At 41.9% G+C, this 26,083-nt stretch overlaps 4 non-coding genes across 4 annotated transcripts; all 4 read right to left on the reverse strand.

Annotated features, from left to right (window-relative positions):
- Positions 1–315: 315 nt before the first annotated feature.
- Positions 316–428, reverse strand: LOC140302609 (U5 spliceosomal RNA). The gene has a single exon (XR_011915062.1). It is a non-coding gene; the product is annotated as a U5 spliceosomal RNA (small nuclear RNA).
- A 411-nt stretch (positions 429–839) lies between these two features.
- Positions 840–1,022, reverse strand: LOC140302519 (U2 spliceosomal RNA). The gene has a single exon (XR_011914983.1). It is a non-coding gene; the product is annotated as a U2 spliceosomal RNA (small nuclear RNA).
- A 15,457-nt stretch (positions 1,023–16,479) lies between these two features.
- On the reverse strand, positions 16,480–16,592 carry LOC140302610 (U5 spliceosomal RNA). Its single transcript, XR_011915063.1, has one exon. It is a non-coding gene; the product is annotated as a U5 spliceosomal RNA (small nuclear RNA).
- Positions 16,593–17,003: 411 nt separating this feature from the next.
- LOC140302521 (U2 spliceosomal RNA) lies at positions 17,004–17,186 on the reverse strand. Its single transcript, XR_011914984.1, has one exon. It is a non-coding gene; the product is annotated as a U2 spliceosomal RNA (small nuclear RNA).
- Between the last annotated feature and the right edge of the window lie 8,897 nt (positions 17,187–26,083).

Here is a 26,083-nt window from a genome sequence, read left to right on the forward strand (position 1 = left end):
TCCAAGCAATAGCAGAAGGCAGAGAAGCAATAACTGTCCACTGGTTCACGTCCGAGGGCCCTTCCTGGCACAATGCGCACTTGTAGCAGTGTTCTTTTTATGGCCATAGGTGGCCAGAGTGTCACTTTGCACCTCCGCCCACCCGCTGCACTGAGCACTCTTCAGCCCTTAAATAGCATAACTTTGCACTCCCGCACGCTCCAGCGAGCACCATTCAAGCAACATCGGCACAGTCGCAACAAGTAAGGCAACTCTACTCAGAGAAGTCACTCTGCACAGTAACAAGATTTCTTTTTCACAGACAGAAAGGGCTTCACCCGCAAAGGTAAAGCCTGCCAAAATTAGAAACAACTCATTAGTGCTGCTCTCCACGGAAGTGTTTAGTAAAAGGCGAAAGACTTGTACGTTATGAAGAGAAACCAGAGTACGATTATCCATCACTGCGGGAGCAGGGCATCAGGCTAGTTGGCATAGCCACCTTCCCCATGGTAGGCTTTGCTTGGTTGAGATGCTTGCTCCCCCCCCTTTCTCCTCAGCTGACCAAGTAGGAACAATCGGGCCCTATTCGATGGCTGCCTTGTCTTTTACTCTGTGCAAAAGACAAGGCAGCCACAAACACCACGGGAACACCGTATTGAGGCTTTGTTCTGACCGCTCATTCGGTGTCGCGTTTCTTTCAAGCAATTCTCCCGGTTAGCCCGCAATTGGCTCGCTCCCAGATTCGTGTTAAAGTCCACTTCGCATTCACTCTCTTTTCTCAGCAGATTAAAAGAAAGTTTCATCTTGGGCTCCCTGAAACTTCCATCCTGCACCGCTGTTTGCTTTTGCACAAGAGCAGAGAAGAGCGCACCGTTCCCAGTGGCACTGCAGTACCGGGTCGATGCTTGGAGTGAACGGAGCAAGCTCCTTTTTCAACTCCTATTGCTAAAAATCCATTTAATATGTAGTCCTCGTATAGAGGACATATCAGATATTAAACTGAGTCTTTATGGTGTTATTTCACCCATTAACACTTAAGGTACCTCATACAGTGGCTGTGATATGGTTACTTAACAAAATATCTTTACCAGACATCTCTCCTACATAACTGTTCTTCTTTCACAGCCACACCTTGTTGTCGAGAGATGTGCTACACTTAATCCATCCACACTGCTACCTACCCCACAGATGGAAAGCCTCATGATTGCATGTCAGAAATACCCATCAGTGTTTTACCCAGGCCAGACTTAACTGATACAACGTTGTACTTTGTAGAATGAGAAAAAACTTCTTCAGCAATAAGCATCTCTCGACATATGACGAAATACAGATTTTGCTATAAAATTAATTCCTTCTATCAGCCTGACTTAAAACCGTTTGTCCTCCTTATTTATCCACTTCAAATCGAGTTTGAACAATTAAAAAAATTTTGTAGTTTTAGAAAGAACAACTTAATCTTCAGCAATCAGTATAAAAAGAAGGTAAGAAAAGGTGCAAATGCCAACCATACATCACTAAAAGGTGGAGCGGAAGTATTCGGCTGCAAGTAGGTGTGAATGTCCGACCATAATTTGTAAAAAGCTGATGAGAAAGGGTGAGAATGCCCGACTATACACCATGAAATGCGGAAGCGGAGGTGTTCGGCTGCAAGAAGGTGTGAACGCCCGACCAAAGTTTCTAAAAAGCAGTTAAGAAAAGGTTTGAATATCCATCCAAACATAATCATAAGCGGGAGCAGAGCTGTTCGACTGTAAGTAGGTGTGAATGTCAGATCATAATTTGCAAAAAGCTGATGAGAAAGGGTGAGAATGCCCGACTATACATCATCAAATGCGGGAGCGGAGTTGTTCGGCTGTGAGTAGGTGTGAATCTCCGACCATAATTGCTGAAAAATGTATTATAAAAGGTAAGAATGCCGGTCGATACATAATCAAAAGCGGGAGAGGTGGTGTTCGGCTGCAAGTAGGTGGGAATGTCCAGCCATAATTACTCACAAATGGGTAAGAAAAGGTAGTATTGCCAGACCATACATGATCAAAACAGGGAGCGGAGGTGGTTCAGCTGCAAAAAGGTGTGAATGTTCGACTAAAGTTTGTAAAAAGCGGGTAAGATAAGGTGCGAATGCCCGACAATGTATGATCAAAAGAGGGAGTGGAGGTGTTCAGCTGCAAGAAGGTCTGAATGTCCTTCAATAATTGCTAGAGAAAATTAAAGAAATTTTTCGAAAATCAAACCGCACATGATCATAAGCAGGAGTGGAGGTGTTCAGCTGCAAGAAGGTTTGAATGTCCGAGCATAGTTTGTAAAAAGCGGGTAAGAAAAGGTGCCAATGCCCGAACATACACCATCAAAAGAGGGAGCGGAGGTGTTCCGCTGTAAGAAGGTGTGAATGTCCGACCATAGTTGGTAAAAAGCGGGTAAGAAAAGGTTAAAATACCCGACTGTACACAATTAAAAGAGGGAGCGGAGTTGTTCAGCTAAGAGAAGGTGTGAAAGACCGAACATGGTTTGTAAAAAGCGGGTAAGAAAACGTTTGTATGCCCGAATATACACCATCAAAAGCGGAAGCGGAGGTGTTCGGCTGCAAGAAGGTGTGAACGTCCGACCAAAGGTTGTAAAAAGCAGTTAAGAAAAGGTTCGAATATCCAACCAAACATAATCAAAAGCGGGAGCAGAGCTGTTCGACTGCAAGTAGGTGTGAATGTCAGATCATAAATTGCAAAAAGCTGATGAGAAAAGGTGAGAATTCCTGACTATACACCATCAAATGCGGGAGCGGAGTTGTTCGGCTGTGAGAAGGTGTGAATCTCCGACCATAATTGTTGAAAAATGTGTTAGAAAAGGTAAGAATGCCGGTCCATCCATCATCAAAAGCGAGAGAGGTGGTGTTCGGCTGCAAGTAGGTGTGAATGTCCAGCCATAATTACTCACAAACGGGTGAGAAAAGGTAGTATTGCCAGACCATAGATGATCAAAACAGGGAAGCGGAGGTGGTTCAGCTGCAAGAAGGTGTGAATGTCCAACTAAAGTTCAAATATATTAACAAAAGCGGGAGGAGAGGTCTACGGATGAGAGTGGTTGAGAATTTCCAACCATAATCTATGAAATGCGGTGAAAAAAAGTGGGTGTGAATATCCCACCATACAAGTATGGTGGAGAGGAAGCTGTGAATGGCCGACCATAGTTTGCAAAAAACGGGTAAGAAAAGGTTCGAATGCCCGAATATATACCATCAAAAGCGGAAGCGGAGGTATTCGGCTGCAAGAAGGTGTGAATGTCCGACCAAAGTTTGTATAAAGCAGTTAAGAAAAGGTTCGAATATCCAACCAAACATAATCAAAAGCGGGAGCAGAGCTGTTCGACTGCAAGTAGGTGTGAATGTCCTCAACGTTTTTCTTTGTTGAAATCGATCTAGACATTGATAAATATGAAGAACAAAGCAGTTTCCACTTGGTTTGAGTGAAGGAATTCATTTTATACATAAAATCCCAAATCGTGCAGAACGTATGAAAAGAAGCTTATTTTTGGATTCCTCGTCCTTCAGTGTTGCTCTTTCTTCTACTGCAAAATACAATGTTTTTCTTTGTTGAAGTCGATCTAGACATTGATAAATATGAAGGACAAAGCAGTTTCCACTTGGTTTGAGTGAAGGAATTAATTTTATACATAAAATCCCAAATCATGCAGAACGTCTGAAAAGAAGCTTATTCTCGGATTCCTGATTCTTCAGTGTTGCTCTTTCTTCTATTGCAAAATCCAATGTTCTTCTTTGTTGAAGTCGATCTAGACATTGATAAATATGAAGTTAAAAGCAATTTTAACATAGTTTGAGTGAAGGAATTCATTTTATAGTAAAATCCGAAATCGTGCAGAACTCATGAAAATAAGCTTATTCTCGGATTCCTGCACCTTTTGATTTGTTCTTTCTTTTACTGCACAGTCCAATGTTGTTTTTTGTTTAAATCTATCTAGTCATTGATAAATATGAAGGTAAAAGCCGTTTTAACATAGTTTGAGTGAAGGAATTCATTTTATAGATAAAATCCCAAATCGTGTAGAACTCATGAAAGTAAGCTTATTCTCGGATTCCTGAAACTTTAGATTTGCTCTTTCTTTTACTGCAAAGTCCAATATTGTTTTTTTTTTGTTTAAATCTTTCTAAACATTGATAAATATGAAGGACAAAGCAGTTTTAACATAGTTTGAGTGAAGGAATTCATTTTATACATAAAATCCCAAATCATGCAGAACGTATGAAAACAAGCTTATTCTCGGATTCCTCGTCCTTCACTGTTGCACTTTCTTCTACTGAAAGAAAAACATTGTATTTTGACAATGTTTTTCTTTGTTGAAGTCGATCTATTTTATTTATCAATGTCTAGATCGATTTCAACAAAGAACAACGTTGTGGACATTCACACCTACTTGCAGTCGAACAGCTCTGCTCCCGCTATTGATTATGTTTGGTTGGATATTGGAACCTTTTCTTAACTGCTTTTTACAAACCATGGTCGGACTTTCACACCTTCTTGTAGCCGGACAATTCCCACCCTTCTATTGATTGTGTACAGTCGGGTATTTTAACCTTTTCTTACCCGCTTTTTACCAACTATGGTCGGACATTCACACCGTCTTACAGCGGAAGACCTCCGCTCCCTCTTTTGATGGTGTAAGTTCGGGCATTCGAACCTTTTCTTACCCGTTTTTTACAAACTATGCTCGGACATTCAAACCTTCTTGTAGCCGAAGAGATCCACTCCTGCTTTTGATGATGTATGGTTGGGCATTCGAACCTACTTGTTGCCCGCTTTTCATTAATTATGGGTGGACATTCACACCTTGTCGCAGCCAAACACCTCCGCTCCCTGTTTTAATCATGTATGGTTGGACATTTGCACCTTTTCTCACACGCTTTTCTCCAACTATGGTCGGCCATTCACAGCTTCCTCTCCACCATACTTGTATGGTGGGATATTCACACCCACTTGCATCCGAAGACCTCCGCCCCCATTTTTGTTGATATTTAGTCGGTCATTCGCACCTTACCCGCTGTTGGTAAACTATGGCCTTCTTGCAGCCAAACACCTCTGATCTCGCTTTTGGATATTCAGACCTTGCTTCACCTGCTTTTCACCAAATATAGTCTGACATTCACACCTTCTTGCAGCCGAACACTTCCGCTCCACCTTTTAGTGTTTTATCACACCTTATTTTTCACCGCATTTTATAGATTATGGTTGGAAATTCTCAACCACTCTCATCCGAAGACCTCTCCTCTCGCTTTTGTTAATATATTTGAACTTTAGTCGGACATTCACACCTTCTTGCAGCTGAACCACCTCCGCTCCCTGTTTTGATCATGTATGATCTGGCAATACTACCTTTTCTCACCCGTTTGTGAGTAATTATGGCTGGACATTCACACCTACTTGCAGCTGAACACCACCTCTATCACTTTTGATGATGGATGGACCGGCATTCTTACCTTTTCTAACACATTTTTCAACAATTATGGTCGGAGATTCACACCTTCTCACAGCCGAACAACTCCGCTCCCGCATTTGATGGTGTATAGTCAGGAATTCTCACCTTTTCTCATCAGGTTTTTGCAAATTATGATCTCACATTCACACCTACTTGCAGTCGAACAGCTCTGCTCCCGCTTTTGATTATGTTTGGTTGGATATTCGAAACTTTTCTTAACTGCTTTTTACAACCTTTGGTCGGACGTTCACACCTTCTTGAAGATGAACACCTCCGCTTCCGTTTTTGATGGTGTATATTCGGGCATACGAACCTTTTCTTACCCGCTTTTTACAAACCATGGTCGGACATTCACACCTTCTCTTAGCTGAACAACTCCGCTGCCTCTTTTGATTGTGTACAGTCGGGTATTTTAACCTTTTCTTACCCGCTTTTTACCAACTATGGTCGGACATTCACACCCTCTTACAGCGGAACACCTCCGCTCCCTCTTTTGATGGTGTATGTTCAGGCATTCGAATCTTTTCTTACCCGCTTTTTACGAACTATGCTCGGACATTCAAACCTTCTTGTAGCCGAACACATCCACTCCTACTTTTTGATGATGTATGGTTGGGCATTCGAACCTACTTGTTGCCCGCTTTTCATTAATTATGGGTGGACATTCACACCTTGTCGCAACAAAACACCTCCGCTACCTGTTTTGATCATGTATGGTTGGACATTTGCACCTTTTCTCACCCGCTTTTCGCAAACTATGGTCGGCCATTCACAGCTTCCTCTCCACCATACTTGTATGGTGAGATATTCACACCCACTTGCATCCGAAGTCCTCCGCCCCCACTTTTGTTTATATTTAGTCAGTCATTCGCACCTTACCCGCTTATGGCAAAACTATGGCCTTCTTGCAGCCAAACACCTCTGATCTCGCTTTTGATGATGTAAGGTTGGGCATTCAGACCTTGCTTCACCTGCTTTTCACCAAATATAGTCGGACATTCACACCTTCTTGCAGCCGAACACTTCCGCTCCACCTTTTAGTGTTCTATCACACTTTTTTTTCCCCCGCATTTTATAGATTATGGTTGGAAATTCTCAACCACTCTCATCCGAAGACCTCTCCTCCCGCTTTTGTTAATATATTTGAACTTTAGTCGGACATTCACACCTACTTGCAGCCGAACACCACCTCTCTCGCTTTTGATGATGTGTGGACCGGCATTCTTACCTTTTATAACACATTTTTCAGCAATTATGGTCGGAGATTCACACCTACTCACAGCCGAACAACTCCGCTCCCGCATTTGATGGTGTATAGTCGGGCATTCTCACCCTTTCTCATCAGCTTTTTGCAAATTATGATCTGACATTCACACCTACTTGCAGTTGAACAGCTCTGCTCCCGCTTTTGATTATGTTTGGTTGGATATTCGCACCTTTTCTTAACTGCTTTTTACAAACTTTGGTTGGACGTTCACACCTTCTTGTAGCCGAACACATCCACTCCTGCTTTTGATGATGTATGGTTGGGCATTCGCACTTTTTTTTTACCCATTTTTCAGAAATTATGGGTGGACATTCACACCTTCTTGCAGCTGAACACCTCCTCTCCCACTTATGATCATGTGCGGTTTGATTTTCGAAAATTTTCTTTCATGTTCTCCAGCAATTATTGATGGACATTCAGACCTTCTTGCAGCTGAACACCTCCACTCCCTCTTTTGATCATACATTGTCGGGCATTCGAACCTTGTCTTACCCGCTTTTTACAAACTTTAGTCGAACATTCACACCTTTTTGCAGCTGAACCACCTCCGCTCCCTGTTTTGATCATGTATTGCCTGGCAATACTACCTTTTGTTACCCATTTGTGAGTAATTATGGCTGGACATTCCCACCTTCTTGCAGCCGAACACCTCCGCTTCCGCTTTTGATGGTGTATATTCGGGCATACGAACCTTTTCTTACCCGCTTTTTAGAAACCATGGTCGGACTTTCACACCTTCTCTTTGCTGAACAACTCCGCTCCCTCTTTTGATTGTGTACAGTCGGGTATTTTAACCTTTTCTTACCCGCTTTTTACCAACTATGGTTGGACATTCACACCTTCTTACAGCGGAACACCTCCGCTCCCTCTTTTGATCGTGTATGTTCGGGCATTGGCACCTTGTCTTACCCATTTTTCAGTAATTATGGGTGGACATTCACACCTTCTTGCAGCTGAACACCTCCTCTCCTGCTTATGATCATGCGCGGTTTGATATTCGAAAATTTTCTTTCATGTTTTCTAGCAATTATCGATGGACATTCAGACCTTCTTGCTGCTGAACACCTCCGCTCCCTCTTTTGATCATACATTGTCGGGCATTCACACCTTGTCTTACCCGCTTTTTAGAAACCATGGTCGGACTTTCACACCTTTTAGTAGCCGAACAACTCCGCTTCCCTGTTTTGATCATGTATGGTCTGGCAATACTACCTTTTCTCACCCGTTTGTGAGTAATTATGGCTGGACATTCACACCTACTTGCAGCCGAACACCACCTCTCTCGCTTTTGATGATGGATGGACCGGCATTCTTACCTTTTCTAACACATTTTTCAACAATTATGGTCGGAGATTCACAGCTTCTCACAGCCGAACAACTCCGTTCCCGCATTTGATGGTGTATAGTCAGGAATTCTCACCTTTTCTCATCAGCTTTTTGCAATTTATGATCTGACATTCACACCTACTTGCAGTCGAACAGCTCTGCTCCCGCTTTTGATTATGTTTGGTTGGATATTCGAACCTATTCTTAACTGCTTTTTACAACCTTTGGTCGGACGTTCACACCTTCTTGAAGCTGAACACCTCCGCTTCCGTTTTTGATGGTGTATATTCGGGCATACGAACCTTTTCTTACCCGCTTTTTACAAACTATGGTCGGACATTCACACCTTCTCTTAGCTGAACAACTCCGCTGCCTCTTTTGATTGTGTACAGTCGGGTATTTTAACATTTTCTTACCCGCTTTTTACCAACTATGGTCGGACATTCACACCCTCTTACAGCGGAACACCTCCGCTCCCTCTTTTGATGGTGTATGTTCGGGCATTCGAATCTTTTCTTACCCGCTTTTTACGAACTATGCTCGGACATTCAAACCTTGTAGCCGAACACATCCACTCCTGCTTTTGATGATGTATGGTTGGGCATTCGAACCTACTTGTTGCCCGCTTTTCATTAATTATGGGTGGACATTCACACCTTGTTGCAACCAAACACCTCCGCTGCCTGTTTTGATCATGTATGGTTGGACATTTGCACCTTTTCTCACCCGCTTTTCGCAAACTATGGTCGGCCATTCACAGCTTCCTCTCCACCATACTTGTATGGTGAGATATTCACACCCACTTGCATCCGAAGTCCTCCGCCCCAACTTTTGTTTATATTTAGTCGGTCATTCGCACCTTACCCGCTTATGGCAAACTATGGCCTTCTTGCAGCCAAACACCTCTGATCTCGCTTTTGATGATGTAAGGTTGGGCATTCAGACCTTGCTTCACCTGCTTTTCACCAAATATAGTCGGACATTCACACCTTCTTGCAGCCGAACACTTCCGCTCCACCTTTTAGTGTTTTATCACACCTTTTTTTTCACAGCATTTCATATGTTATGGTTGGAAATTCTCAACCACTCTTATCCGAAGACCTCTCCTCTCGCTTTTGTTAATCTATTTGAACTTTAGTCGGACATTCACACCTTCTTGCAGCTGAACCACCTCCGCTCCCTGTTTTGATCATGTATGATCTGGCAATACTACCATTTCTCACCCGTTTGTGAGTAATTATGGCTGGACATTCACACCTACTTGCAGCTGAAACACCACCTCTATCGCTTTTGATGATGGATGGACTGGCATTCTTACCTTTTCTAACACATTTTTCAACAATTATGGTCGGAGATTCACACCTTCTCACAGCCGAACAACTCCGCTCCCGCATTTGATGGTGTATAGTCAGGAATTCTCACCTTTTCTCATCAGCTTTTTGCAAATTATGATCTTACATTCACACCTACTTGCAGTCGAACAGCTCTGCTCCCGCTTTTGATTATGTTTGGTTGGATATTCGAACCTTTTCTTAACTGCTTTTTACAACCTTTGGTCGGACGTTCACACCTTCTTGAAGCTGAACACCTCCGCTTCCGTTTTTGATGGTGTATATTCGGGCATACGAACCTTTTCTTACCCGCTTTTTACAAACCATGGTCGGACATTCACACCTTCTCTTAGCTGAACAACTCCGCTGCCTCTTTTGATTGTGTACAGTCCGGTGTTTTAACATTTTCTTACCCGCTTTTTACCAACTATGGTCGGACATTCACACCCTCTTACAGCGGAACACCTCCGCTCCCTCTTTTGATGGTGTACGTTCGGGCATTCGAACCTTTTCTTACCCGCTTTTTATAAACCATGGTCGGACATTCACACCTTCTCTTAGCTGAACAACTCCGCTGCCTCTTTTGATTGTGTACAGTCGGGTATTTTAACATTTTCTTACCCGCTTTTTACCAACTATGGTCGGACATTCACACCTTCTTGCAGCCGAACACTTCCGCTCCACCTTTTAGTGTTCTATCACACTTTTTTTTCCCCCGCATTTTATAGATTATGGTTGGAAATTCTCAACCACTCTCATCCGAAGACCTCTCCTCCCGCTTTTGTTAATATATTTGAACTTTAGTCGGACATTCACACCTACTTGCAGCCGAACACCACCTCTCTCGCTTTTGATGATGTGTGGACCGGCATTCTTACCTTTTATAACACATTTTTCAGCAATTATGGTCGGAGATTCACACCTACTCACAGCCGAACAACTCCGCTCCCGCATTTGATGGTGTATAGTCGGGCATTCTCACCCTTTCTCATCAGCTTTTTGCAAATTATGATCTGACATTCACACCTACTTGCAGTTGAACAGCTCTGCTCCCGCTTTTGATTATGTTTGGTTGGATATTCGAACCTTTTCTTAACTGCGTTTTACAAACTTTGGTCGGACGTTCACACCTTCTTGCAGCCGAACACCTCCGCTTCCGCTTTTGATGGTGTATATTCGGGCATTCAAACCTTTTCTTACCCGCTTTTTACAAACCATGGTCGGACTTTCACACCTTCTTTTAGCCAAAAAACTCCTCTCCCGCTATTGATTGTGTACAGTCGGATATTTTAACCTTTTCTTACCCGCTTTTTACCATCTACGGTCAGACATTCACACCTTCTTACAGCGGAACACCTCCGCTCCCTCTTTTGATGGTGTATGTTCGGGCATTTGAACCTTTTCTTACCCGCTTTTTACAAACTATGGTCGGGCATTCAAACCTTCTTGTAGCCGAACACATCAACTCCTGCTTTTGATCATGTATGGTTGGACATTCGCACCTTTTCTCACCCGCTTTTTCTCATAGACTATTCTACCATCAACAACTTGGAAACCATAATCGCCTCTCTAGATGCAGAAAAAGCATTTGATGGAGTGAACTGGAAATTTTTATTCGCAACATTAAACAAATTCGGGTTTGTGTCACACTTCATCAACTGGATAAGGATATTATATAGCTCCCCAAATGCAAGTGTCAGGACAAATGATCAAACTTCTCCAAGCTTCAGTCTGCAGAGAGGTACAAGACAGGGTTACCAACTTTCTCCCTCACTTTTTGCTATTTTCATCAAACCTTTAGCAGCTGCTATCAGACAAGATAGAAATATTAAAGGCATCCAACCCCAAAATATTGAGCATAAAATAAGTCTTTATGCTGATGATGTATTACTTTTCCTTCAGAACTCACAGATGTCTCTCACTCACACGATCACACTCATAAATAAATTCTCTGCACTTTGTGACTACTCTATCAACTGGTCTAAGACCACAGTTCTGCCCATTAACTGTAGGGTCCAGAATATACCTGCGATCACTTTACAGTCAGGAAATATTAGATATTTAGGCATAAACATTTCCTCCAGGCTCTCAGAGCTAACAAAGCTAAATTATGTGCAATTATTAAAGAGAATAGAGGACGAGCTCTCTCGTTGGAAGTCCTTACCTATATCACTTATGGGGAGAGTTACAACCATTAAAATGATGATACTACCAAAAGTTAACTATTTGTTCTCAATGATCCCCATAAAACCATCTGCTACTTGGTTTAAGTCACTAGATTCATGCATCTCCAAATTTCTGTGGAAAAACAAACCCTTAGTTTAAAAACCCTACAGAAGACCAAGGACAGTGGTGGATTAGATTTACCTCATTTTCAGCACTAGTCCTTTGCCAATAGGTTACAATATATATCAAAATGGTTTAAACCTTGTTGTTGTCACAGTTCCCAGAGACGTTGTAATCGTTGAGGATTCTATATTCACCCCCTCATTAGAGGCACGTGTTGCAGATTGATGACACTGAATCTTCTTCTCTGTTCATTGCTGGCATCATTCCCAGCATCGTAAGTGTTCGTGGCATTGTTAGCCTCTTCTTTTGGATCTTGATATCGAGCATCCTTTTGTATTTCTGGTTTGTCAGTCCTCTCTCTTCGTTCACCGGAGTCTTCGTCTCTTTGTCCTTGAGTTTGGTGATTTTTTCTTCTTTTGATGCCTTGACACAGTGTGACAGGTGATACCACGTGGGAGATCCTTTAACTTGGACTGCTGTCCCTGTGCTGCGAAATGGCTGTGGTGCTCAAATGGTCTCTCCTTCATCATATACACAGTTATTTATACATCACCTTCCACCATGAAGCGTTGTCCCTTTTTGTTTCTCTCTTTGTTCTTAAAATGCTGTTATGCATGTCTAAACCAATCCATTAAATTAGATCATTTTGGCAGTAAAGCGATCTACAATGTGCTTGGTCGCAAAGCTGCTCATCTGTGGTAAACAGCTCTTCAGAAAGGCATTCTTCAATTGATTTCACTAATTTTATGTAATAATTTTGTGATTTCCTACAAAACTACACTTCTTCTCCCATCTGTCTGAGTATTTAATATTGTCTGGGTCCCGTTAAAACATGTATTTTTCCCATCTAATTCCTTGTTTGCTTTAAAACAAGTATTCCCCATTTTCTATCCCTTCAGTAACCAACCAGTTTGTATGGAGTACACTGGAGCAACTTGACTGATCAGTAAAACACTGCTTTTGTTGTCACCGCAAGGCTTCCCCCGTCGGTTGTTTCACTGAGACACCACTGAGTAACTACAACTCAACACAGTTTATACACATAACATTCATATACATACTAACAAACAAACAAACAATTATTTATCGCAATTTTCTCATCTCTGTTTGAACGTACACCCAGGTAAATATTCCTTTAGTCTTGTCATACCGACTATGGACCCATTCATTGTTTAACTTCACTGTTTTGCAAATCCTAATTGAATATTACACATTGACATTGAACTTTACTGGATAAGCAGGTCTTCATTGCATTCAGCAGCCTATATGTGAGCATCTATGTGTAAGCTGTTCTTCTTTGCATTTATCAGCAGCAAGCAATTCTTCATTGCACATGCATATGAAAATAGTACAACAATTCCAATGCGTTAGCGAAACCTTCTATATCAGGAGTGTCCATCATGATGCTGGGAATAGAACCTCTTTCCCAGAATAGTTCATTACTCAACTCATCATAACTCCGCAATGAGCACATTTCAAAGTATCATTCCTCTACATGTATTCAAAAATCTATGTGTAAATGTTTAATATTTCTTATATTTGTTGATGTCATTCTGTGTGCATGTGGCCTAAACCCAATCTCTGTGTGGCAATTTTAATTTAAACAAGTTGAACTCTGCCTCTGATCATTTAAAAAAGGTGTGTACCAATATCAACCTTTCTCAGGTAATTACTGATCCTACAAAACCAATCTTAAGAGATCCTTCAAGGTTGTCCCTGATTGGCTCAATCTTAACAAATCAAAGGTAGAAAATCCGCAGTATCTGAACTTGGTGTTAGTTATCACTGCTCAATAGCCTGTATCAGAATTGCAAAAATGAAAACATTAGGTCCACGCTTGGTATCCAGATCCTGAAACATCTCCATGAGCAGGATTTTTTTTTAACTGATCTGTTGAATAGTTATACTCATGACACTGTTAAAATCCCAGATGAAGATCTAGCACTTGACCATTTTTGTAAATCTTCTAATTCCATAGTTGATAAACACGCCCCTTTTAAAAAGTATATAACTTAGAACAGGTCTAGTCCCTGGCTTTCGTCAGAACTGTCTTCTTTACTTAAAAAATAAATAAACCTTGGATGCTAGCTGGGCATATGAGGGACCCGGGTCATTGCCTTGCTTTTAGGAAGCTTAGAAATAAAGGTACAGCAGAAATAAGAAAGGCCAAGTCTGATCATTATCTAAATTTGATTTCCAGAGCTTACTCAGATTTCAGAAAAGTCTGTCCTACTGCTCCTGTTTTTAATTAGACTTCTATGCCTTCGCAGTCGCAGCTTTGTCACTCCTTTTAAGCTTATTGTATGTTCTAAATGTTGTTTTAATCGTGTCTTCAAAAGTTTTTTTTTTTTTTTTTGTCTCAGTATATATTGTATATGAGATTATTTTTTCCATTTATCTCCAAGTTTAAATAAATGTTATTACTAGTGTGGCACTTTCTATGTCAAGGGGACAGTGGTGGTACTCTGTATGGTTATTTTAGTCACACCCTATGTTCTCATGTTAGCCGTTGTTTTCTTCACTGAGGTTGAGATGAACCCCCTCCTGTTGAGAGAATTCCCCTTTGTAGTCAGACTTTTGCCTCAGAAAACAGTGGTGGGTAAATAATCTTTCCCTACTTCTGAAGGTCGTGGTACAATGTGATAAGTGAATCCAAGAAGTCCTTCAGCTGCTGTGGGTGATGTAAGTAGTACCTGAAATGGACCTTCCCCCCATTGGGCTGGACCAGTTCTTTTTCTTTATCACTTTGATGATGATCCAGTCCCCGGGTTTTACTGTCTTCAGAGATTCCTTCACCGGTTCACCTGGAACAGACTAAACAGAAGAGATCTCTCTACTTGTTAATATTTGTATACTGCTAAGGTTTCTTCTCTTTTTCTTTTTTTCTTCATCATGTCAGTTGATGACTGTGTTTTGACTGTGGGAGTACAAATGGTCTTCCATACCTTTTCTCAAATGGAGTTCATCTTGTGCTAGTTGGAGGATGCATTTTTAGGATGGTAAACAGTAAACCCAATATTTCCCATTTCTTCCATGATTTTTTTCAGTCTTGACTTAATTATTCCATTGTGTCTCTCCACGAAACCTGCTGATTGTGGATGATATGCACAGTCGTTTCTAAGGTCTATTTTAAGTTCTTTGCCATCAGTGAGATGACGTTGTTTACACAGTGTGTCAAATTATCACTGAAGATCTTTTCAGGAATTTCAAATCTAGAAATGATTTATTTTACCCGTGCTTTTGCTACTGAGAGTGCATCGGCTTGTGCACATGGAAATATTTCAGTCCATTTGGTAAAAACCTCTGTTGTCACTGAGCAGAATCGTTTCCCTTAACATTAATTTAGTTCAATGAAATCTACACAATAATGAAATAATGAAATCCAAACAAATATGTTGAAAAAGATACACTGGCTTAGGGAATTATCTTCGTTTTGGTCTTAGATTGCCCTGTTGATTGTATTTTGCACATATTTGACCTGCTAGACAAAACTTTATTCATTTACTTATTCTAAAAATAAATGATTTTAGACCTGGAACGATCCATCTTTTATTTTTTATGGAACTCCAAATGGGAAAGGTTGAGGAGGGAAGTACTGAAGAAGCCAAAAGTGAAGGGAGGGAAAGCAGTACCAGATCTGTATTTGTTTTTAGGAAGTCTCTTTACCTCTGTCCAATTAAAGTGTGCAATTAACCCATCCAAAAACCCAGCGGCAGCTGCAATGGCAAGATTATGGATGGGGGCCTACATGAGAAGATTACGACTTTTACCATCAGACCTGAAAGTACCTGTGTCTTTTAATCTAACAAAAAGTTATGCTTTTATAAAGACATTTTTAAACCATTTTAATTTAGAACAAGAAGATGTACAAGTTTTAACGTGCCATCGATCTTTGCTCTCTGTTGTGCAGGAGCAGGCCCCAGTGAGACCAGTGCTTGGGCTCACTCTTGGCGAGCCCTCAACAGTTTGGCGCAGTGTGAACCTTTCAGCTCTTCTGAACAGACTTTGGGATTTGTCATGGATGGTGGATCACGAGATTCTCCCAGTCAGGTCATGCACTCCAGGGGTATGTCGGCGACGGCCACCTGCCCCCGTCCAGGTTGTGGCGCGCCTGAGACGGTGAGGCATTTCTTCTGGGAGTGCAGTGCTGCTGTGGACTTGTGGGCAACAGCCGACTCCTTAAATTTCCCGTACTTACCAGCAAGAGAGATCCTGTCAGCACAACTGGTGCTTTATGGGGTGAGTCAAAATCAGAACCTCAGGAAAGAGGAATTTGTCAAAAGGTGGCTCACCCTGGCCGCCATCAAAGACGCCATATGGACCTCAAGAAACTTGCTGGTAAGAAGGCACAAGCAGATTCCCCCCGTGGCTGTGATCCAGATGGCAGTAGCAACAGCCCAAGAGGCTGCAGGCCAAGGACGCAGCCACAAAGAAGCATCGCCTCTGTGCTCACTCGGACGAAGGAACCGGAGTCACACGAAAAAAAGGTCCAAGCAATAGCAGAAGGCAGAGAAGCAATAACTGTCCACTGGTTCACGTCCGAGGGCCCTTCCTGGCACAATGCGCACTTGTAGCGGTGTTCTTTTTATGGCCATAGGTGGCCAGAGTGTCACTTTGCACCTCCGCCCACCCGCTGCACTGAGCACTCTTCAGCCCTTAAATGGCATAACTTTGCACTCCCGCACGCTCCAGCGAGCACCAATCAAGCAACATCGGCACAGTCGCAACAAGTAAGGCAACTCTACTCAGAGAAGTCACTCTGCACAGTAACAAGATTTCTTTTTCACAGACAGAAAGGGCTTCACCCGCAAAGGTAAAGCCTGCCAAAATTAGAAACAACTCATTAGTGCTGCTCTCCACGGAAGTGTTTAGTAAAAGGCGAAAGACTTGTACGTTATGAAGAGAAACCAGAGTACGATTATCCATCACTGCGGGAGCAGGGCATCAGGCTAGTTGGCATAGCCACCTTCCCCATGGTGAGCTTTGCTTGGTTGAGACGCTTGCTCCCCCCCCTTGCTCCTCGGCTGACCAAGTAGGAACAATCGGGCCCTATTCGATGGCTGCCTTGTCTTTTACTCTGTGCAAAAGACAAGGCAGCCACAAACACCACGGGAACACCGTATTGAGGCTTTGTTCTGACCGCTCATTCGGTGTCGCGTTTCTTTCAAGCAATTCTCCCGGTTAGCCCGCAATCGGCTCGCTCCCAGAGTCGTGTTAAAGTCCACTTCGCATTCACTCTCTTTTCTCAGCAGATTAAAAGAAAGTTTCATCTTGGGCTCCCTGAAACTTCCATCCTGCACCGCTGTTTGCTTTTGCACAAGAGCAGAGAAGAGCGCACCGTTCCCAGTGGCACTGCAGTACCGGGTCGATGCTTGGAGTGAACGGAGCAAGCTCCTTTTTCAACTCCTATTGCTAAAAATCCATTTAATATGTAGTCCTCGTATAGAGGACATATCAGATATTAAACTGAGTCTTTATGGTGTTATTTCACCCATTAACACTTAAGGTACCTCATACAGTGGCTGTGATATGGTTACTTAACAAAATATCTTTACCAGACATCTCTCCTACATAACTGTTCTTCTTTCACAGCCACACCTTGTTGTCGAGAGATGTGCTACACTTAATCCATCCACACTGCTACCTACCCCACAGATGGAAAGCCTCATGATTGCATGTCAGAAATACCCATCAGTGTTTTACCCAGGCCAGACTTAACTGATACAACGTTGTACTTTGTAGAATGAGAAAAAACTTCTTCAGCAATAAGCATCTCTCGACATATGACGAAATACAGATTTTGCTATAAAATTAATTCCTTCTATCAGCCTGACTTAAAACCGTTTGTCCTCCTTATTTATCCACTTCAAATCGAGTTTGAACAATTAAAAAAATTTTGTAGTTTTAGAAAGAACAACTTAATCTTCAGCAATCAGTATAAAAAGAAGGTAAGAAAAGGTGCAAATGCCAACCATACATCACTAAAAGGTGGAGCGGAAGTATTCGGCTGCAAGTAGGTGTGAATGTCCGACCATAATTTGTAAAAAGCTGATGAGAAAGGGTGAGAATGCCTGACTATACACCATGAAATGCGGAAGCGGAGGTGTTCGGCTGCAAGAAGGTGTGAACGCCCGACCAAAGTTTCTAAAAAGCAGTTAAGAAGAGGTTTGAATATCCATCCAAACATAATCATAAGCGGGAGCAGAGCTGTTCGACTGTAAGTAGGTGTGAATGTCAGATCATAATTTGCAAAAAGCTGATGAGAAAGGGTGAGAATTCCCGACTATACATCATCAAATGCGGGAGCGGAGTTGTTCGGCTGTGAGTAGGTGTGAATCTCCGACCATAATTGCTGAAAAATGTATTATAAAAGGTAAGAATGCCGGTCGATACATCATCAAAAGCGGGAGAGGTGGTGTTCGGCTGCAAGTAGGTGGGAATGTCCAGCCATAATTACTCACAAATGGGTAAGAAAAGGTAGTATTGCCAGACCATACATGATCAAAACAGGGAGCGGAGGTGGTTCAGCTGCAAAAAGGTGTGAATGTTCGACTAAAGTTTGTAAAAAGCGGGTAAGATAAGGTGCGAATGCCCGACAATGTATGATCAAAAGAGGGAGTGGAGGTGTTCAGCTGCAAGAAGGTCTGAATGTCCTTCAATAATTGCTAGAGAAAATTAAAGAAATTTTTCGAAAATCAAACCGCACATGATCATAAGCAGGAGTGGAGGTGTTCAGCTGCAAGAAGGTTTGAATGTCCGAGCATAGTTTGTAAAAAGCGGGTAAGAAAAGGTGCCAATGCCCGAACATACACCATCAAAAGAGGGAGCGGAGGTGTTCCGCTGTAAGAAGGTGTGAATGTCCGACCATAGTTGGTAAAAAGCGGGTAAGAAAAGGTTAAAATACCCGACTGTACACAATTAAAAGAGGGAGCGGAGTTGTTCAGCTAAGAGAAGGTGTGAAAGTCCGACCATGGTTTGTAAAAAGCGGGTAAGAAAAGGTTCGTATGCCCGAATATACACCATCAAAAGCGGAAGCGGAGGTGTTCGGCTGCAAGAAGGTGTGAACGTCCGACCAAAGGTTGTAAAAAGCAGTTAAGAAAAGGTTCGAATATCCAACCAAACATAATCAAAAGCGGGAGCAGAGCTGTTCGACTGCAAGTAGGTGTGAATGTCAGATCATAAATTGCAAAAAGCTGATGAGAAAAGGTGAGAATTCCTGACTATACACCATCAAATGCGGGAGCGGAGTTGTTCGGCTGTGAGAAGGTGTGAATCTCCGACCATAATTGTTGAAAAATCGTGCAGAACGTATGAAAAGAAGCTTATTCTCGGATTCCTGATTCTTCAGTGTTGCTCTTTCTTCTACTGCAAAATACAATGTTTTTCTTTGTTGAAGTCGATCTAGACATTGATAAATATGAAGGACAAAGCAATTTTAACTTGGTTTGAGTGAAGGAATTCATTTTATACATAAAATCCCAAATCATGCAGAACGTATGAAAAGAAGCTTATTCTCGGATTCCTAAACCTCCAGTGTTGCAATTTACTATACTGCAAAATACAACGTTGTTCTTTGTTGAAATCGATTTAGACATTGATAAATATGAAGGACAAAGCAGTTTCCACTTGGTTTGAGTGAAGGAATTCATTTTATACATAAAATCCCAAATCATGCAGAACGTCTGAAAAGAAGCTTATTCTCGGATTCCTGATTCTTCAGTGTTGCTCTTTCTTCTATTGCAAAATCCAATGTTCTTCTTTGTTGAAGTCGATCTAGACATTGATAAATATGAAGTTAAAAGCAATTTTAACATAGTTTGAGTGAAGGAATTCATTTTATAGTAAAATCCGAAATCGTGCAGAACTCATGAAAATAAGCTTATTCTCGGATTCCTGCACCTTTTGATTTGTTCTTTCTTTTACTGCACAGTCCAATGTTGTTTTTTTGTTTAAATCTATCTAGTCATTGATAAATATGAAGGTAAAAGCCGTTTTAACATAGTTTGAGTGAAGGAATTCATTTTATAGATAAAATCCCAAATCGTGCAGAACTCATGAAAGTAAGCTTATTCTCGGATTCCTGAAACTTTAGATTTGCTCTTTCTTTTACTGCAAAGTCCAATATTGTTTTTTTTGTTTAAATCTTTCTAAACATTGATAAATATGAAGGACAAAGCAGTTTTAACATAGTTTGAGTGAAGGAATTCATTTTATACATAAAATCCCAAATCACGTATGAAAACAAGCTTATTCTCGGATTCCTCGTCCTTCACTGTTGCACTTTCTTCTACTGCAAAATACAATGTTTTTCTTTGTTGAAGTCGATCTAGACATTGATAAATATGAAGGACAAAGCAGTTTTAACTTGGTTTGAGTGAAGGAATTCATTTTATAGATAAAATCCCAAATCGTGCAGAACTCATGAAAGTAAGCTTATTCTCGGATTCCTGAAACTTTAGATTTGCTCTTTCTTTATAAAATGAATTCCTTCACTCAAACCAAGTGGAAACTGCTTTGTCCTTCATATTTATCAATGTCTAGATCGATTTCAACAAAGAACAACGTTGTGGACATTCACACCTACTTGCAGTCGAACAGCTCTGCTCCCGCTATTGATTATGTTTGGTTGGATATTGGAACCTTTTCTTAACTGCTTTTTACAAACCATGGTCGGACTTTCACACCTTCTTGCAGCCGAACACTTCCGCTCCACCTTACCTTTTAGTGTTTTATCACACCTTATTTTTCACCGCATTTCATATATTATGGTTGGAAATTCTCAACCACTCTCATCCGAAGACCTCTCCTCTCGCTTTTGTTAATATATTTGAACTTTAGTCGGACATTCACACCTTCTTGCAGCTGAACCACCTCCGCTCCCTGTTTTGATCATGTATGATCTGGCAATACTACCTTTTCTCACCCGTTTGTGAGTAATTATGGCTGGACATTCACAGCTACTTGCAGCTGAACACCACCTCTATCGCTTTTGATGATGGATGGACCGGCATTCTTACCTTTTCTAACACATTTTTCAACAGTTATGGTCGGAGATTCACACCTTCTCACAGCCGAACAACTCCGCTCCTGCATTTGATGGTGTATAGTCAGGAATTCTCACCTTTTCTCATCAGCTTTTTGCAAATTATGATCTTACATTCACACCTACTTGCAGTCGAACCGCTCTGCTCCCGCTTTTGATTATGTTTGGTTGGATATTCGAACCTTTTCTTAACTGCTTTTTACAACCTTTGGTCGGACGTTCACACCTTCTTGAAGCTGAACACCTCCGCTTCCGTTTTTGATGGTGTATATTTGGGCATACGAACCTTTTCTTACCCGCTTTTTACAAACTATGGTCGGACATTCACACCTTCTCTTAGCTGAACAACTCCGCTGCCTCTTTTGATTGTGTACAGTCGGGTATTTTAACATTTTCTTACCCGCTTTTTACCAACTATGGTCGGACATTCACACCCTCTTACAGCGGAACACCTCCGCTCCCTCTTTTGATGGTGTATGTTCGGGCATTTGAATCTTTTCTTACCCGCTTTTTACGAACTATGCTCGGACATTCAAACCTTGTAGCCGAACACATCCACTCCTGCTTTTGATGATGTATGGTTGGGCATTCGAACCTACTTGTTGCCCGCTTTTCATTAATTATGGGTGGACATTCACACCTTGTCGCAACCAAACACCGCTACCTGTTTTGATCATGTATGGTTGGACATTTGCACCTTTTCTCACCCGCTTTTCGCAAACTATGGTCGGCCATTCACAGCTTCCTCTCCACCATACTTGTATGGTGAGATATTCACACCCACTTGCATCCGAAGTCCTCCGCCCCAAATTTTGTTTATATTTAGTCGGTCATTCGCACCTTACCCGCTTATGGCAAACTATGGCCTTCTTGCAGCCAAACACCTCTGATCTCGCTTTTGATGATGTAAGGTTGGGCATTCAGACCTTGCTTCACCTGCTTTTCACCAAATATAGTCGGACATTCACACCTTCTTGCAGCCGAACACTTCCGCTCCACCTTTTAGTGTTTTATCACACCTTTTTTTTCACAGCATTTCATATGTTATGGTTGGAAATTCTCAACCACTCTTATCCGAAGACCTCTCCTCTCGCTTTTGTTAATCTATTTGAACTTTAGTCGGACATTCACACCTTCTTGCAGCTGAACCACCTCCGCTCCCTGTTTTGATCATGTATGATCTGGCAATACTACCTTTTCTCACCCGTTTGTGAGTAATTATGGCTGGACATTCACACCTACTTGCAGCTGAACACCGCCTCTATCGCTTTTGATGATGGATGGACCGGCATTCTTACCTTTTCTAACACATTTTTCAACAATTATGGTCGGAGATTCACACCTTCTCACAGCCGAACAACTCCGCTCCCGCATTTGATGGTGTATAGTCAGGAATTCTCACCTTTTCTCATCAGCTTTTTGCAAATTATGATCTTACATTCACACCTACTTGCAGTCGAACAGCTCTGCTCCCGCTTTTGATTATGTTTGGTTGGATATTCGAACCTTTTCTTAACTGCTTTTTACAACCTTTGGTCGGACGTTCACACCTTCTTGAAGCTGACACCTCCGCTTCCGTTTTGATGGTGTATATTCGGGCATACGAACCTTTTCTTACCCGCTTTTTACAAACCATGGTCGGACATTCACACCTTCTCTTAGCTGAACAACTCCGCTGCCTCTTTTGATTGTGTACAGTCGGGTATTTTAACATTTTCTTACCCGCTTTTTACCAACTATGGTCGGACATTCACACCCTCTTACAGCGGAACACCTCCGCTCCCTCTTTTGATGGTGTACGTTCGGGCATTCGAATCTTTTCTTACCCGCTTTTTACGAACTATGCTCGGACATTCAAACCTTCTTGTAGCCGAACACATCCACTCCTGCTTTTGATGATGTATGGTTGGGCATTCGAACCTACTTGTTGCCCGCTTTTCATTAATTATGGGTGGACATTCACACCTTGTCGCAACAAAACACCTCCGCTACCTGTTTTGATCATGTATGGTTGGACATTTGCACCTTTTCTCACCCGCTTTTCGCAAACTATGGTCGGCCATTCACAGCTTCCTCTCCACCATACTTGTATGGTGAGATATTCACACCTACTTGCATCCGAAGTCCTCCGCCCCCACTTTTGTTTATATTTAGTCGGTCATTCGCACCTTACCCGCTTATGGCAAAACTATGGCCTTCTTGCCGCCAAACACCTCTGATCTCGCTTTTGATGATGTAAGGTTGGGCATTCAGACCTTGCTTCACCTGCTTTTCACCAAATATAGTCGGACATTCACACCTTCTTGCAGCCGAACACTTCTGCTCCACCTTTTAGTGTTCTATCACACTTCCCCCCCTCCCCCCCCCCCCCCCCCCCATTTTATAGATAATGGTTGGAAATTCTCAACCACTCTCATCCGAAGACCTCTCCTCCCGCTTTTGTTAATATATTTGAACTTTAGTCGGACATTCACACCTACTTGCAGCCGAACACCACCTCTCTCGCTTTTGATGATGTGTGGACCGGCATTCTTACCTTTTATAACACATTTTTCAGCAATTATGGTCGGAGATTCACACCTACTCACAGCCGAACAACTCCGCTCCCGCATTTGATGGTGTATAGTCGGGCATTCTCACCCTTTCTCATCAGCTTTTTGCAAATTATGATCTGACATTCACACCTACTTGCAGTTGAACAGCTCTGCTCCCGCTTTTGATTATGTTTGGTTGGATATTCGCACCTTTTCTTAACTGCTTTTTACAAACTTTGGTTGGACGTTCACACCTTCTTGTAGCCGAACACATCCACTCCTGCTTTTGATGATGTATGGTTGGGCATTCGCACTTTTTTTTTACCCATTTTTCAGAAATTATGGGTGGACATTCACACCTTCTTGCAGCTGAACACCTCCTCTCCCACTTATGATCATGTGCGGTTTGATTTTCGAAAATTTTCTTTCATGTTCTCCAGCAATTATTGATGGACATTCAGACCTTCTTGCAGCTGAACACCTCCACTCCCTCTTTTGATCATACATTGTCGGGCATTCGAACCTTGTCTTACCCGCTTTTTACAAACTTTAGTCGAACATTCACACCTTTTTGCAGCTGAACCACCTCCGCTCCCTGTTTTGATCATGTATTGTCTGGCAATACTACCTTTTGTTACCCATTTGTGAGTAATTATGGCTGGACATTCCCACCTTCTTGCAGCCGAACACCTCCGCTTCCGCTTTTGATGGTGTATATTCGGGCATACGAACCTTTTCTTACCCGCTTTTTAGAAACCATGGTCGGACTTTCACACCTTCTCTTTGCTGAACAACTCCGCTCCCTCTTTTGATTGTGTACAGTCGGGTATTTTAACCTTTTCTTACCCGCTTTTTACCAACTATGGTTGGACATTCACACCTTCTTACAGCGGAACACCTCCGCTCCCTCTTTTGATCGTGTATGTTCGGGCATTGGCACCTTGTCTTACCCATTTTTCAGTAATTATGGGTGGACATTCACACCTTCTTGCAGCTGAACACCTCCTCTCCTGCTTATGATCATGCGCGGTTTGATATTCGAAAATTTTCTTTCATGTTTTCTAGCAATTATCGATGGACATTCAGACCTTCTTGCTGCTGAACACCTCCGCTCCCTCTTTTGATCATACATTGTCGGGCATTCACACCTTGTCTTACCCGCTTTTTAGAAACCATGGTCGGACTTTCACACCTTTTAGTAGCCGAACAACTCCGCTCCCTGTTTTGATCATTTATGGTCTGGCAATACTACCTTTTCTTACCCGTTTGTGAGTAATTTTGGCTGGACATTCACAGCTTCTTGCAGCCGAACACCTCTTCTCCCGCTTTTGATGATGAATGGTCCGGCATTCTTACCTTTTCTAACACATTTTTCAGCAGTTATTGTCGGTCATTCACACCCTTTCCCATCAGCTTTTTGCAAATTATGATCTGACATTCACACCTACTTGCAGTCGAACACCTTTGCTCCCGCTTTTGATTATGTTTGGTTGGATAATCGAACCTTTTCTTAACTGCGTTTTACAAACTTTGGTCGGACGTTCACACCTTCTTGCAGCCGAACACCTCCGCTTCCGCTTTTGATGGTCTATATTCGGGCATTCAAACCTTTTCTTACCCGCTTTTTACAAACCATGGTCGGACTTTCACACCTTCTTTTAGCCGAAAAACTCCGCTCCCGCTATTGATTGTGTACAGTCGGATATTTCAACCTTTTCTTACCCGCTTTTTACCATCTACGGTCAGACATTCACACCTTCTTACAGCGGAACACCTCCGCTCCCTCTTTTGATGGTGTATGTTCGGGCAATTGAACCTTTTCTTACCCGCTTTTTACAAACTATGGTCGGGCATTCAAACCTTCTTGTAGCCGAACACATCAACTCCTGCTTTTGATCATGTATGGTTGGACATTCGCACCTTTTCTCACCCGCTTTTTCTCATAGACTATTCTACCATCAACAACTTGGAAACCATAATCGACTCTCTAGATGCAGAAAAAGCATTTGATGGAGTGAACTGGAAATTTTTATTCGCAACATTAAACAAATTCGGGTTTGTGTCACACTTCATCAACTGGATAAGGATATTATATAGCTCCCCAAATGCAAGTGTCAGGACAAATGATCAAACTTCTCCAAGCTTCAGTCTGCAGAGAGGTACAAGACAGGGTTACCAACTTTCTCCCTCACTTTTTGCTATTTTCATCAAACCTTTAGCAGCTGCTATCAGACAAGATAGAAATTTTAAAGGCGTCCAACCCCAAAATATTGAGCATAAAATAAGTCTTTATGCTGATGATGTATTACTTTTCCTTCAGAACTCACAGATGTCTCTCACTCACACGATCACACTCATAAATAAATTCTCTGCACTTTGTGACTACTCTATCAACTGGTCTAAGACCACAGTTCTGCCCATTAACTGTAGGGTCCAGAATATACCTGCGATCACTTTACAGTCAGGAAATATTAGATATTTAGGCATAAACATTTCCTCCAGGCTCTCAGAGCTAACAAAGCTAAATTATGTGCAATTATTAAAGTGAATAGAGGACGAGCTCTCTCGTTGGAAGTCCTTACCTATATCACTTATGGGGAGAGTTACAACCATTAAAATGATGATACTACCAAAAGTTAACTATTTGTTCTAAATGATCCCCATAAAACCATCTGCTACTTGGTTTAAGTCACTAGATTCATGCATCTCCAAATTTCTGTGGAAAAACAAACCCTTAGTTTAAAAACCCTACAGAAGACCAAGGACAGTGGTGGATTAGATTTACCTCATTTTCAGCACTAGTCCTTTGCCAATAGGTTACAATATATAT

The sequence above is a fragment of the Leuresthes tenuis genome, unplaced genomic scaffold (assembly GCF_036924035.1).
Source record: "Leuresthes tenuis unplaced genomic scaffold, fLeuTen1.0.hap1 SCAF_2, whole genome shotgun sequence".
NCBI lineage: Eukaryota > Metazoa > Chordata > Actinopteri > Atheriniformes > Atherinopsidae > Leuresthes > Leuresthes tenuis.